The 16,053-nt window shown below is 35.6% G+C and overlaps 2 long non-coding RNA genes across 2 annotated transcripts; both read left to right on the top strand.

Moving 5' to 3' along the window:
- Window positions 1–1,857: 1,857 nt before the first annotated feature.
- Window positions 1,858–3,145, top strand: LOC113783771. The gene is made up of 3 exons (XR_003469974.1): window positions 1,858–2,051; window positions 2,522–2,677; window positions 2,773–3,145. It is a non-coding gene; the product is annotated as an uncharacterized LOC113783771 (long non-coding RNA).
- Window positions 3,146–9,160: 6,015 nt separating this feature from the next.
- Window positions 9,161–10,158, top strand: LOC113783825. Its single transcript, XR_003469991.1, has 3 exons — window positions 9,161–9,428; window positions 9,614–9,677; window positions 9,787–10,158. It is a non-coding gene; the product is annotated as an uncharacterized LOC113783825 (long non-coding RNA).
- The last annotated feature ends 5,895 nt before the right edge of the window (window positions 10,159–16,053 follow it).

The raw sequence follows: 16,053 nt of genomic DNA, 5'->3' as shown, positions 1-16,053 counted from the left end.
GTTGGAACTTTGTTTCTTTTGCTATTTTTGCTATAGAAAAAAAAATTGCTAAAATCTATCTTTCACTAGTTAGGAAAATGGTGGTCACTATGTTGTGTTGTCAGGCAAAGTATTTGATAATCATCTTACATTGTGTGTCTGCTTTTATTTTTAATTATTTTTCAATTTATGATCTTTTCTTTATATGGTAACAGTTATATTAGAACAAAAGTCTTCAACTATCATGGTTTAGTATTATATGGTGAGCAAATAAGTACCTACACATTCTTGAACTTGCAAAAATGGGGGGCTGTTTGCTTGGCAAGGGCTTTCTAGTTTCAAATTAGATCGATCAGGGCACACCCAAAAGGAACTCTTTCTTCTTCTTTAGATGGAAATTATTTAGGTACAATTCAGCATTCCCATAATGATTTTTCTTTTACTATATTCAATTGCTCTGCTGCTGTGATCTAATGGCATCTTTTCTTATGTTCCTGGCAATACCAAGTTTAGTTTTAGAATCTACAATGAACCATTTGTAGAAACACGGGGAATAGTATGGAAGGCTGATGGTGTAATAGATTTTCTCGAGGCTTAGACATGCAGCAGCAAAGATTATTTGGGCTGGCTACAGGGATTCTCTTGCATGAGGCAACACTCCTCTTTCTGATGAACAATTTATGATTCAGGAAAACTTTATCTGACTTCAAAGACAATTAAAAGGAGCAATGATATGAAAGTCTACATAATCACATTCACAAGCATCAGGAATACACCTTTTGAAAATCCTTCTTCAGACCCCTCCCCCTAAGGTACTACTTTCTATATTCCTCTTGGGTAACAGATCCCTCATTTTCTGACATGAATGACACTGTAAATAGCAACTTTTCTAGTTATTAGTACCTTAAATATCAAGAAATATTAGGAAATAGTGTTGCTGTTCAGATGATTGAATAGTCAAGTAGTGCCTTGAAGCAGTTGCTTGATATATCGTCCAAACACAGCTATTTGGTATAACAATATGCAATTTTCTAGGGATCAACCTTGTTGGCAGTACAATTCAAATGGATGGCAACCTCCTAGTAAAAGAGAGTATCCATGTCTTGTTAGGGGAACTTGTTATGAAAATACTTGGCTAGTTATTTTTTCCCTGCAAAAATTCAAATTCCTTTTGTAAACATGCTGAAATTAGAAAAAAAATAAATAAAGAGATAAATAAATAAAAAGAAAATGAACCACCTCAAAGTACTCCAGTTTGCTAACTGCTAATAAAAATCAAATTTGAAAATCAGCTATAAGGATGATATGTAACTTCATTACGTTTAATCACTGCACAAATAACTGGTGAAATAAGTGCATTATCTCCATTAAGTAGCTATGGGGGAAGAAATATCAAGAAAATGCTATTTAATTACCAAGAAACATCATTTTTCCAGATTAGTATTTGTAGTCTCCTCCAATGTCAGTGTTTTCAAGAATTTAGTGAATTCTTACCAAATTAATTTTGCAGTTTTCAAATTTACAATTGTTTAAAAATTTTGGGAAGAATTTGGTACCTGAATGCCACTAGCATCCTCTAATGTTCATATCCTTTTCTCTTTATTCGTGATTCGTTGTGTATGTGGTTGTGGATTTTGATTTTATATTTCAAGAATATAAGGACTCCTCCTATTGAAACAAGTTGTCTTATCATCTTAAAGGGGCTATTTGCAAAAAAAATAGGGGCTATTTGCTTGGTAGTGGCATTCTAACTTCAAATGGATCCATCAGAGCTCTCCCAAAAGGAAGGCTTTTTCTCGTTGTGTACATGGAGAAGGTTTAGTTACAATTCAGAATGACTATAATGCTTTCTCCTTTGCTATATTCAATTGGTGGGCAACTTTTGATCTAGTGACATCTTTCTTATGTTGTAGGCAATGATAAGTCTAGTTTGAAAGTTTACAGTCAACCATTGGTAAAGATTCATGGTACAGTATACATAGAAAAGGGTGGAATAAATATTTTTGAGGCTTAAAGCTCTCCTCCTGCAACAAAGATGATTTTGGCTGGCTTCTGGAATCCTCATACATGAGGTCCACTCCTCGTTGTGATGAAATATTTCTGATTCAGGAATACTTATTCGCCTATGAAGACAATTTAGAGAGCCGACCTTTAAATTGTATTGCCTTGCAGCAGTAAATAGTAACTTTGTTAGTTACTAGTGGCTGAAACATTAAGATAAATCAGTCAAGTATTCCCGTCAAGCAATTCCCTGATTTATCTTCCAAAAGGAGCTACTTGTTGAAACAATGGGCAACTGCTTTTTTGTGGTTCACTTGGTATGCAATAATTAAAGGATGAAGTTGCATATATTCCTTCTTGTTTGTGGTTCTTGAAATTATTTGTTCATCTGTAGTTAGCAAATCAGAATATTTTGAGGTTCTTTTAGTTGTTGAGTTAGTTCTTATGCCTTAGTGGATTATAGGTGTCTGTTTAACAATGTTACTAGTAGATTACATTCTTTTGTGTTAGTTCTCTAATGCAACTCTGCCTTGTCATACAGTTGTTTGGGTGCTCGAGATCAGATGAATTGTCTGAAGACATGCTAGGGAAGTTTTCATGTGTATGAGCAACTATGAACACTAGCTATTCTCTCAATCTGGTGATGGGACAATCCTTTAATTCAGGGTTATTGAATGGTTGATGGCAAAGATGCCAGGTTAATACTATCCCTTTTTTTCATCTTAATGTTGCATAAAATTCTCTAGCCCGTCATGGAGATGTATATCATTTTGAGTCTTTAAGATGAATTAGGTTAATGGACGGTGAGAAGTCAAAATTTTTACATGGAATTTTGATGGATATCATTCAATCAGAAAGTAAATTTCTGAGAGGAAGGCTCACATTATTGGAAGTATACATGATGTGGATGGCAATCTCCTGGTGTAAAAGCGTCTCCACGCCTTGTAAGTGGAACCGATGGATAGGCAAAAATCTTCAAGTACTTAGTTAAGATCGAATAGACAAGTCAAATACCTGTATGGTACTTGTAAACACACTGAATTAGAAATAATTGAACAAACAGATAAATACAACCAAAAGAAGATGAACACCTCAAAGCAGTTTGTTTGCTTACTGTAGATAAACAAGTAAACTTCAAGAACCAGCTACAAGGATGATATGTAACTTCATTAGCACACTCCATGACATAAATAATAGTAGATTGTCCATTATCTTCACTAAGAGTTCCACTGGGAAGAAATATCAAGAAACTGCTTTAAGGCACGACTTAAATATCAAGTAATATAATTTATTGACTTTATTTTTTGAGGTATCTTGCAAATTCAGTGTTTTTTGTTATCTAACTAATTCTTACAAAATGAACTGTGTGGTTTTCGAAATTGAAATTGTTTAGAATTTTGGGAAGGATTTTGGTACCATCAATGCTGCTGCAGTCCTCTATCAGCCTTATCATTTTGCTTTTTATCTGTTTCTTGCTGTTTATGTTTTTGTGGACTTTTGATTTTGCTTCTCAAATCTAGGAGGACTATTTCTATTGAAACGGGTTGTCTTGAACAAAATCTAGACGTTGTTTAGATAGCTTGATCACTTAGATGAAGTTTGAATTTGGCTATATTGAGGGTGCAGAATGACAAAATTTGAGTAAATTGACTGGAATCGGATCCAGTTCCTCTTCCTGGTCCTTTCTATTAAATAAGAATTCCTGTACAATCTATTTTTGGTAAACCCCTATATATACTTGATTGATTGACCTAATATACAGCTATGGTAACTGATTTTCTATTCTAGGTAAGAAATATATACAGATTTTAGCCATAATGTTTGTCATAATCTGCCATAATCTTTCCCATAACCTCTGCCATATAATCTGCCATAATCTTTCCCATAATATCTGCCACAATCTTTCCCATAACCTCAGTAAATTGACTGGAATCGGATCCAGTTCCTCTTCCTGGTCCTTTCTATTAAATAAGAATTCCTGTACAATCTATTTTTGGTAAACCCCTATATATACTTGATTGATTGACCTAATATACAGCTATGGTAACTGATTTTCTATTCTAGGTAAGAAATATATACAGATTTTAGCCATAATGTTTGTCATAATCTGCCATAATCTTTCCCATAACCTCTGCCATATAATCTGCCATAATCTTTCCCATAATAACTGCCACAATCTTTCCCATAACCTCTGCCACAATCTCTGCCATTGATACCATTGATATCCCCCCTCAAATTGATGCTGGCTGATCAACAAGCATCAATTTGTCAACAAGAAAGTGATGACGATTTTTGGAGAGAGCTTTAGTAAACACATCCGCAATCTGGAGATCAGTGGGGATATGCGGAAGAGAGATGACCTGAGCATCATATGATTCACGAATAGAGTGACAATCCACTTCAATGTGTTTGGTACGCTCGTGAAATACTGGATTAGCCGCAATTTGAATTGCACTAGTGTTGTCGGCATGAAGCGGTGTAGACCCTTTTTGAGGAAACCCGAGCTCACCTAACAATCCACGGAGCCAAACAATTTCAGAGCATGCAGAAGACATAGCACGATACTCAGACTCCGTAGAAGACTTAGACACCCTGTCTTGCTTCTTGCTTTTCCAGGAAACGAGAGAAGTACCAAGGAACATGCACCAACCAGTAACTGAACGTCTAGTATCAGAACAACCAGCCCAATCAGCATCACTATATGCAATCAGGCGAATAGGAGAGTTTGCTGGAAAGAAAAGACCACGAGAAGAAGTGCCTTTCAAATAGCGAACAATGCGGCGAACAGCTGCCAAATGAAGGTGCCGAGGTGCTTGCATAAACTGACTAACTTGTTGAACAGCAAAAGAGATATCAGGGCGAGTAATAGTCAGGTAGTTTAGACTACCCACCAGCTGTCGATATAAAGACGGATCAGAGATAAGATCACCTTCATCATGACGATACTTAACATTCACTTCCAAAGGGGTATCAACGGATCGACCATCTTGAAGACCAGCCAAAGCAATTAACTCCCGAATGTATTTGTGCTGGGTTAAGAAAATACCGGTGGAACTAGAATATACCTCAAGACCTAAAAAATACTGTAAAGAACCCAGGTCCTTCATATGGAAACAACGTTGAAGATGGTCTTGAAGTTGAGAAATCAATGCATAATCAGTCCCGGTAATAACAATATCATCAACATATACAAGAAGTATGACAATGCCTTTAGATGTCTTGCAAAGAAACAAAGAGGAATCATACTGGCTTTGGACAAAGGAGAAACCAAGAAGTGTGGAACGAAATTTATCAAACCAAGCACGTGGAGCTTGTTTCAAACCATAGAGTGATCGTTTCAACTTACAAACATCACCTGAAGGTGTGGAGAATAACCCTGGTGGTGGAGTCATATAAATGTCTTCTTTCAGATCTCCATGTAAAAAGGCATTCTTAACGTCCATCTGTCGCAGTGACCATCCCTTAGAAGCAGCAATGGCAAGAACAAGTCGTACCGTAGTCATCTTTGCTACAGGAGCAAATGTCTCCTCATAATTGATTCCATATTCCTGTCGATTACCAAGGGCCACCAATCTCGCTTTATGTCTATCAAGCGTTCCATCGGACCGTAGTTTAATGGAATAGACCCATTTACAGCCAATGGGTTTTACACCAGTAGGACAAGGTACGATGTCCCAAGTATGATTCTCCAAAAGAGCTTGAAGTTCTTCGTCCATAGCTTTTACCCAACATGCATGTTTAGTTGCTTGAGAATAAGAGGAAGGTACTGCAGTGTCAACTAAAGCGGTAGAGAAACCATACCTATCAGGAGGTTTGCTGATACGGGAAGATCGTCGCAGAGTCACAGAATCATCAGAAGTGGTAGGCAGTGGAGCAGGATCGGGAAGGATTTCTACTGATGGAGGTCGTCGACGTTGATAGACAATGCCAGGTCTAAATCGTTGAATTGGTGGAGAGATATCATCAAAGCTAGGAAGAACAACATTGTTGGAAGGAAAAGTGTGCTGCGAAAAATAGTACTCATGCTCAAAGAAAATGACATGTCGAGAGACACGCAAACGATTAGCAACAGCATCATAACATAAGAATCCTTTTTGAGTGGTGCTATATCCCATAAAGGCACACCGAACTGACTGAGCTGCAAGCTTGTGGCGCTCATGAGGTGGTAGGTGAATAAAACAAACACAACCAAATGTGTGTAGCATGTGATAATTAAGATGTACACCAAAAAGACGATAATAAGGAGAATCAAAACCCAATTGTTGAGAAGGCAATCGATTAATCAAATACACAGCAGTTGACAAAGCTTCAACCCAAAATCTAGGGGGTACAGAAGATTGCAAGAGTAATGTTCGAACCATATCCAACAAATGGCGGTTTTTGCGTTCAGCCACCCCATTTTGTTGAGGGGTATAAGGACATGATCTCTGAGATACAATCCCTTTGCGTTGCAAGTAGGCTTGGAAGTCATGTGACACATATTCCCCACCATTATCAGACCGTAAGATCTTAATACAAGTGGAAAACTGTGTCTCAATGTAAGCCACAAAGGTTTGAAAAACAGTAAACACCTCAGCTTTAGTGCGCAGGAAATATATCCATGTGAACCGACTATAGTCATCAATGAATGTCACAAAGTATTTATACTGCGCATGTGAAATGACAGGAGTAATACCCCAAACATCACTATGTATTATCTCAAAGCATGCACTAGCACAACCAACAGAAGTAGGAAAAGGTAACATCTTACTCTTCCCCAATTTACACACAGAACAATCAAGAGATGATGCATGAGCAAAACCTTGATCTTTAGCACCAAGAAAACCATGCTTTATTAAATCAAATAAAATGACATTATTTGGATGACCCAATCGTCTATGCCAAATTTCAGCCTTATTGTCAACAATCATAGAGGCTAAAGATAAAGTTCTAGGAACAGTAAATTGCAATGGAAATAATCTTCCCACTCTAGGCCCCTTCGCGATTACCTTCCCCGACATCTGGTCCTGCACAAGACAACCACCACGAGAGAAATGTACATCACAATGATTCTCCACTAGCTGTCCAACAGAGATTAAATTAGTAGACAACTTAGGAGCAACAAATACATGGCGAAAAGAATGTCCAATATCACCAATAGCTGTAATTGGAAGATTACTACCATTAGCAATCTGAATATTTTGGCAACCAGTATATGGCCGCAAATTTTGTAAAAAATCAGATGAACCAGTCATATGATTGGTCGCTCCTGAGTCGATAAGCCAAGTAGATGAAGCTGGCTTACCTTGACCTTGAAGTCCAAGGGCAGAAAATGCAGTAAGAATCATCTGCTGGACCATTTCTGGGGTCAGAACAGTCTGGCTGGTGGTAGATGTAGGACCAATAACAGGAGCATCTGGAACAGTAGCTTGAAAAGCTTGGGCTCGCCTGTTTTCCGGACGTGTAGGACATTCCTTGAGAATATGTCCACTTTGCTTACAGTAACTGCAGAATTTCTTACCACAATTGCGAGCAATATGGCCAAACTCCTTGCAGCTGTAGCACTGCATTTGTCCCTTTCCTCTATTCCTTCCTTGTGCAGCATAAGCAACATTGACAACCTCTGATGTCCCACCAGCTGCACTTAGAATTGACTGTGTAGCCAATCTTTGTTCTTCCCGTAACAATTCACCAACACACACATCCAAAGAAGGAACTGGATTTCGATTCAGCAATCCACCCCGAGCAGTCTCAAATTCTGGCCTCAGTTTCATCAAAAACTGATCACGCATGCTAACGTGATGAACTTTTTAAAAGCTTGCTAAGGCCTCCTTAGGTATCTCAAAGTAGATGATATCAGAATATTCACCCCACAGATTTAGAAATGCAGAATAATATTGCTCAATAGAGAGATTACCTTGACTGAACTTACTGATATCAAGTTCAAGCTGAAATCGTCTTGCAGTGTTGTGTTGATGATATATGCGTTTCAGAAAATTCCATATCTCCTGTGCAGTATTAAATAAACGTAAGCTGTTCACCATATGAGGTTCAATGGATGCTAAAATCCATGAAATAATTCGTGAATCATTTGATTCCCATTGACTTATTTCTTTCTCAGTTCCAGAAGCAGTAGAAGACCCATCAATGTGACCCCAAAGCTCCTTCCCTTTCAGAAACATTCTGAACTGAAATTCCCATGTTGCATAATTCTTCCCTGTAAGTCTGATACCCAAAGTCTCTGCAGATTGTCTTCCAAAAGAATTCTCAGCAGCCATCTTTAACAAAACTCAAATGCAAATCCGAAATCACAGATTGATAAACTAAGAAATATCAAAACCAGAATGTTGATTAGAAATCAACCCAAAAAGCTATAGAAAAAAAAATACTCAAAATATCTTATAGATTCAAAAGGTAGGCTGTGATACCATGACAAAATTTGAGTAAATTGACTGGAATCGGATCCAGTTCCTCTTCCTGGTCCTTTCTATTAAATAAGAATTCCTGTACAATCTATTTTTGGTAAACCCCTATATATACTTGATTGATTGACCTAATATACAGCTATGGTAACTGATTTTCTATTCTAGGTAAGAAATATATACAGATTTTAGCCATAATGTTTGTCATAATCTGCCATAATCTTTCCCATAACCTCTGCCATATAATCTGCCATAATCTTTCCCATAATATCTGCCACAATCTTTCCCATAACCTCTGCCACAATCTCTGCCATTGATACCATTGATACAGAAGGGTTTCTGGCCTCAATAACCTGATGTTAATCTATTCATGACAAATTTGGCACTACCAAAAACATTAAGATGGTGGGTTCCAAGGAAAAAAAGTCAAGTTTAATAAATTAGAATAATTTAGCTAGCTACTTATCCTGTTATATTCATGTTAGTATTAACTACTCAAGATCTAAATCTACACTTAATTCCTTTAAAAAGTAAGCACTCATTTAGGTTGTTATCTTCTAAGAATTGAATGTTACTAATTTTTCTTGCTTTGTTGGTGCCTGATGGTAGCTACTTTTTTGCTCAAAGGACTGTCTGTGAAAAGCAGAGTCATTGCACATAGTGAGGAATCTCTTCTATATCTGGCCTAGCTCAAGACCTCCTTCACAGTTGCACAAGAAAAAGTAAGAAAACTTCCTTTGTTGGAGGGATTAATCTTATCTCCCCTAAAAGGAAGATTCTTGCACTTTCCAAGCAGGAGGAGCAGCAGAAAGGTAAGCTCAATTCCATATAGAGAACGTTAAAATACAATTCAGCATGAGTGTAATGCTTTCTATATTGGTGTATGCTTACTATGCAACTTCTGTATGATGCCATTTCCTCCCGTGGTTGTAAGCAGTTTTGAGTCTAGTTTGAGAGTTTACTCTCAAATTGGTAAATCGTGGAAGAACATATGAGGCTGACAGCGACGGATCATTCTGGCTTGCTACAGGGATTCTCATGCATGAGGTACACTTCCCTTTGTGATGAAAATTCTCTGATTTAAGAAAATTTATTTGATTTTGGTCAATACTGCTGATTTCTTTGTGGCTTTATGAAATTTTCATAAACAATAGAATTAGTAAGGTCTTCTTAAATTGTCGTTTATTTTAAACTTGTCTGAAATCGTGAATCTTCCACCCATGGTTTACAAGGTAAATAACAGAGCTATGGATAAGCAATACATGGGAAAGCTACTGGTTGGATTTTTAAGTTGCGGTATGTCCTTGCTTCCATAATCATGCATTTACTTCCTAGGTCTATTACTTCCACTTTTCTGGAGTGTATTTACTATTGCACAGTGGAAACTAAATTTGTTTCCATTTAGATGACAACTGCTACGAATGAGGCCTGTCAGCCCTTTTAAAGAAGCATAGCCTGGTTGAATTGAGAAGCTTTCATCTGTTGAAGGGTTCTAAGTTGGCAAATGCAAAAAGCTTGAGTAGTATATCCTCCCACCAATCCATCAGAAGCCTGGATATAGGATGCGTATCTTTTGATTTATAGGAAAGATGCTGTCACTAGGGGAGCTGCTCCAGCACTGAGTGGTGCAAGAGCTTTGAGATTTTCTACTTCGATCATATTCTAATTGGATGCTAAGTTGTAACAATCTACTTAAATTCTAAGAAAACTCTAGTCTACATGTGTGTTAAGGATGTATTCAATTCTGCATATTCTATAATGCCATCTTTAGTTCTGTGTATTCAATCTCATGATGCTATACATTCTTCTGACATTTTGTCGAACAGACCCTTATTGCTATACATGAAAGTGAATTGAGTATCAGAACAGAACACATTGTAAGGTATGTGGTCTTGCACAATGTATCTGAAATTTGAAAATTCTGGTACGGAAAGAATTTGCAAAATTTTGTTATTTTAGAGGAAAGAAATGTACGATTAGAAATGTGAATGCAGGGCATCTACCACCATTGTTTTTGGAGACTAGTACTCTTGATGATCTGTTTACCTGCAAGCTTTTGCGTGTGTTTGTATTAACAGAGGTAAGATATTAAGCCGTTCCCAACTTCAATTAGCAAGCTGATAGGTTTTGTGTACCTTAATCTATCATTTACAACAATCAAAACTTTGCAACTGAAGACACTTTTGAGAATTGAGTGTCTACGAGAGTTGATCAGTTCAGGATTTTGATAAGCCTGAGGCAATTTGATCTGTCTGCATTTGACTCCAATTTTTAAATGTCATCTAAAATCGGGCAACTATCTTGTTCTCAAACATTAAGATTCTTTAATGTTGGTCAAACTGATTCATCAAATTGAAGAACTGGACTATTTAAAGAACCTCTCTAATAGGCTAATTATCTGCAAAATTGAGCATGTCAACAGTAAAGAAGTAGCTTAGGGTGCAGATGTGTTTGGAAAGCCAAATTTGTACAAGATAGAATTTGTGCGGAATTGGGACAGGAATGGTATTAGGAATGACAAATTTGGGTTGGAAGTTTTCCGGCCTTGCGCAAATTTTGAAAAGCTTAATATTTTCTGAGACTGTATGTAAGAATTGATATCATTTAGCTTGATGGGATATGATAGTGGAGATGACTGATTCTCTAGCTCAACAATTTAATGGTGGTCAAATTGCTGCATTGCAGAAAAATGCAAGGAATCCCAACGTTTGGGTATCTGCTGTTTCTTCAGTGTCTTGTACTGGAGGGACTAGAAAGATAACAAGCATTCATTCTACGGCAATGATCAAGAAACTTATTTCCATAGTGTCAATAGTTATATGCATTTTTTGTATGTTTCTCAGTCACATTCTAGTGGCCCCTCTGAAAAATGTGTTGCTCTCTTTCCTTATTGATTTGGAGCAATCGTTCTCCTCCAAATATAAGAATTCAATGCTTAGATAAATTGGAAGTTTTGGAAGTTTAAGGAAATTATCAAGTTGCCAAACCATGGTTAAAATGGACCTCGATATTGAGTTATAAAGCACATAACGAATTGAATTTGTCATGCACTTTTAATACTTCTTTTAAGAGTTATTGGGTAAATTACACATATCTTTCATGTGATTTTACATAATGCCACATGGCCTTCTAACGTTTCAAAATATTTACATAACCTTCCTGTAGTTTCATATAAAAGAAAACTTGACAGAAGATAGCCTCCTTAATGTTATCAATTGAAATATCAATACAGTCTTAAACGAGAACAACGTCTAACTAATAGAAAACTTATAGGGAATACAATAAATATTCATGCAAATCATAGAAGGGTTAAGTGGTTATTATGATTCTATCACATGAATTTTTAGAATGTACTTAGTTCAAATATTATAACTGGTGATACTTTTTTTTTCCATTTTCCACTTTACATAAAATCATAGAGAGATTATATTACTATTTTAAAACCTTAATAGATCATGTGATAATATAAAAATCACACAGGATTATGTGTAATTTACCCAAAATTTATTCGTCCTTTTTGCTCTCAGAATCATTTCACATTTGTGTTGTTTTCTTTATGTTAAACCTGTCTCACAAATTTTTAATTTGGCTGTAAATAATGCATAACATGCATATTGTTATAACTCTTTTGGAGCGTTTACTTGGATAACAATCACTTGAAAGTGAAACCACTGAAGCATTAGAATCAGCGACTAGCATAGCTGTGGCTAATTACTTAGTAAACGGTGTTAAGGATGTGGTATCAAATTATTGGTGCCGGGCTGACAGAGCCCGACATCTGACACAAAAACTTCTTTTTAAAAAATGATCACTCAGCCCGGCAGCTAGTCAAAAGTTTTTTTTAAAAAAAATCGACTGTCAGGGCTGCCGCCCGGCAGATAGAGCCCGGCAGAGCCCGGCAGCACATGCAAATATACGAGGCCAGGCACTGACACTACTGGCTTTGCTTCTCGAGCTATTGAAGTTGGAGAACCACTAACATATGATTATCGGTATGACTTCGTTGGTAATTACATGTTTGATTTTGTCTGTTGAGGAAAATCTTCAAAGGCCGCTGATTTGGCTATTAATAAAATTGGCTGATGCAAAAATTGCTAATGCTGCTCCTAACATAGAGAATTACTTAATTGATATGGAGGGTATGCCTCAATGAGACAGATATTGGATATAGCTGGAATCTGAGTTTTCCGAGTTTTCAGTTTACTAGGAACTTCTCTTTGTTCTTTAACACCGTTTGGGGATGAGTCTTAATGCAGTTTCTTTACCCAATTTGCAGTGAATATCATTTACTTAAAATGTCCTTTCATTTTATTTTACTCAATTTGCAGTGGCTCTCTTCTACAAGTACTAGTTCTCCTTTCATTTTATTTCACACTCTAGTCTAGTGCTCTACACCATCTCAAATAAAGCATCTTCAAGAAAAGGTTTTGCTAGTTGGTGCAAGTGTCAGGCTAATTCCCTGTAGCCATTCTTTGATAGGAATGATTTTATCTTGGAAATCAGCGAACCAGTTATACTCTGCTGCTTAGCATCATTGTAAACTTATGCATATGCTTCTCAGATTCATACAATTCGGGCCAGAGGATAGGTGCCACTGTGGAGCTTCAAATTTCCAAGGCTACCTGGGGACCAAAAAACAGATTAGCAAAGTGGACTTTTGCTGGGGTTCCAAGCGCAACAGAACAGCCACGTCTTGTTTAGCCATCGTAAAGTATGATTAACACCTACCCATTTATCTATAGGGCCATTATTGGTGTATATTGTTGTCATCATTGTTCAGTTAAACCAAGAAAATATAATTCTTTTCCACTAAATCTCAACATTCCACAACCTTATTTATGTTGTGGGATGCGCCATTTTCTTTTGCTTTTTCAACGCAACGCCCCTGGCCTCGTATATTTCCAGGCGCTGCCGGGCTCTGTCAGCCCGGCAGCAAGTCAATTTAAAAAAAAAAAATATTTTTGACTGGCTGCCGGGCTTGACAGTGATTTTTTTTAAAAAAAATTTTGCTTTTAGCAATAATTTAATACTAGATCATTGTCAGAGCCATAAGCATCCTATTTTTCTTTTTTTTTTTGACAATATTTTAAGTAATTAGCCCATAGCTGTGGCCTATAGTTACTCTTTTAAGAAATTACTTTGCATCTGTCGATTGAATTGTATAGACTATGGAAAATTGTTACGGGATTAATGAATAGGAAAGAAATGTTAATTACCTTAGATTTTACAAACCAAATTTTTTTCTCAATATTTTTATTTATTTAATCGATCAAAATATCATTAATGCCTTTTGTTTGGATTGAATATAAAATGTGCCTTTATTAGTTAAGTTTAGTCGCTAAAAGCATAATGTTCCAAACGTGACGTATCAAAATCAGAAATAAATGTTAATTGCCTTAGACTTTACAATCTAAATTTTTTAAAATAACCTTACAAAAATTAAATATGATAGCGTTTGAGATTGGTTACTTCAATGGGAGAATTATTGTTTTGGTCCCTAATATTTGGCCTACATGCGAAATTAGTCTCCAATGTTTTGGCCAAATAAATCTAATCTCCAAAATTTATGATTTTAGGCAGGTATAGGACAGCTAATAGAACAATAACCGATGGTCAACATCAAATTGTCGTTAGTCAACAATTTTGACTTTGCACTTTTGGTCTCCAATGTTTTGATTTTGAATCATTATACTTTATTTAATTTTTAAATAGTGATATCAAGGATTTTAGCATGAATTGAGATGCAAATTAGAATGAAATAGTATTAAATGGGTAATAAGAATTCTAATTAAATTTCTCTTTCTTCTTTTTTATTTTTATTTCATTTATTCTTGCTGATAATACATCATATTTTCTTTTTTTTTGCACAGTTAATCTAAAATTTGATATAATATATGTGTATTAATGTTACTCACTATTAATAATTAATTGATAACAAGTTTTATTATTTTTATTTGTAATGATAATTAAAAAACTTAATTCAATATTCCTTTAAATCAAAAGGAATATATCTTTTTATAAATTAAGTTGATCTTTGTACAGTGGCTAACTACAAGAATTTGAAATCTATGTGCATAAGACATACAACAATTTTTGTAGCAGTAACTAAAATGAACTTAGATTATAAAACTAGAATTCTCTTTTTCTTTCACTACTTAATGTTCTATTTATTATTGGCATATTAACATCCAATTATAACTTATTTAACAAAGATATGCTATTTAGGTTACAATTATGTTGTGCCAATAACAAACTATGCTAATTACTCTCTCCGTCCCATTGTGTTATTTTTTATTTTTTTTCACATAGTTTACAAAAAATTAGTTAACATTCTTCGAAGAATAAATTTAGTCTTCTTTTTTCCTGAATTACCTTTACATCAATATTATATGACTAATTAATTACCATAACAATCAAGACCATTAATATAATAGTATTTGATGAATAGGCTGGGAATGGTATCATTGTCACCTTTTATATGCCAATACATTTAATTAAATTAAGTATTATGCCTAGTACAATTAAATAAAGTGATAGTTTGGGACAGATGAAAAAGAAAAACCAGTCTAACAAATTAGGACTAAAAAAGGAGTATAATCAAAAGTATTAGTTTTACGGGTTAAAAGCAAAAAAAGCCCCCTTGTAATATACCTAATATAAAGAAAAGTCTACCCGTAGTTTCAAAACATACAAAACGATACCTCATGTTTTGAACTAAATTGTAAACTAATAGAATTCGTTAAATTTAACGAAATCCGGTAAACTTAACGAAATCCGATAAGTTTAACGGCCGAACCCGTCATTTTCGTTAAGTTTAACGAATTCTTTTAGTTCACAATTTAGTTCAAAACATAAGGTATCAGTTTATATGTTTTGAAACCATGGAAAACTTTTCTATATATTAAGTATACCACAGGAGACTTTTTTGTTTTTAACCCTAGTTTTAATGATTAAATTTATCATGTCCGCGATAGAACCAAGCTTTCCGCTTCACATTTTAATCAAAGTACTTTGCCTACACAACCGGGGGCCTAATTTTAGTACCAATTTTATCGTACTTAAAGATACCATCAATTTAATGGCTTTCGTTGTTTGGCTGGTCAATGAGTAAAATGTTAATTATTCTGTGCTAGTAGACAAACCACATTGTCTGCACTATATAAGCGTCGAGAGAGGAGACATGAGAAGATGGACAGATATGAGCAGATGGCTTCTGGAGCTACAGTCAAATAAATGACCAAATAGGTGAGAAATGGATTAGAGTTGCCCAAAAAAAAATGCAACTTTTAGCTTCAAAAATATGGAAAATAGGATAGCATTAAATTTACCAAACCATTTCTTTCATCTCTTAAACTCCAAAACAAGATTTCAAAACTCTCTAATCGCTTGCTTCTCATATCCTATTCTTTTTTTGTCATAACTAATTTTTCTTCTCTCCCCTAAACTCCAAAACTGGCTGTGCTTATGCATTGATTCATTTTAACACGTTGCCAGAACTTGGAGTTCAAGGTAAGAAAACCAACAACAAACATGCACTTTTCAAGAATATTGGAGCAGAAACAGTAATGATGAGAAAAGATCTAAAATCCCATCGTGAAAACAAAGGCAGCACCACATTTCCTGCTTTCAACAAGAATATCAATTGAAAAAACAAAAACTCGCACACAAACGC

This window comes from Coffea eugenioides, chromosome 9 (assembly GCF_003713205.1).
Source record: "Coffea eugenioides isolate CCC68of chromosome 9, Ceug_1.0, whole genome shotgun sequence".
Taxonomy (NCBI): Eukaryota; Viridiplantae; Streptophyta; class Magnoliopsida; order Gentianales; family Rubiaceae; genus Coffea; species Coffea eugenioides.
This window is presented reverse-complemented; position numbering and strand designations above follow the sequence as displayed.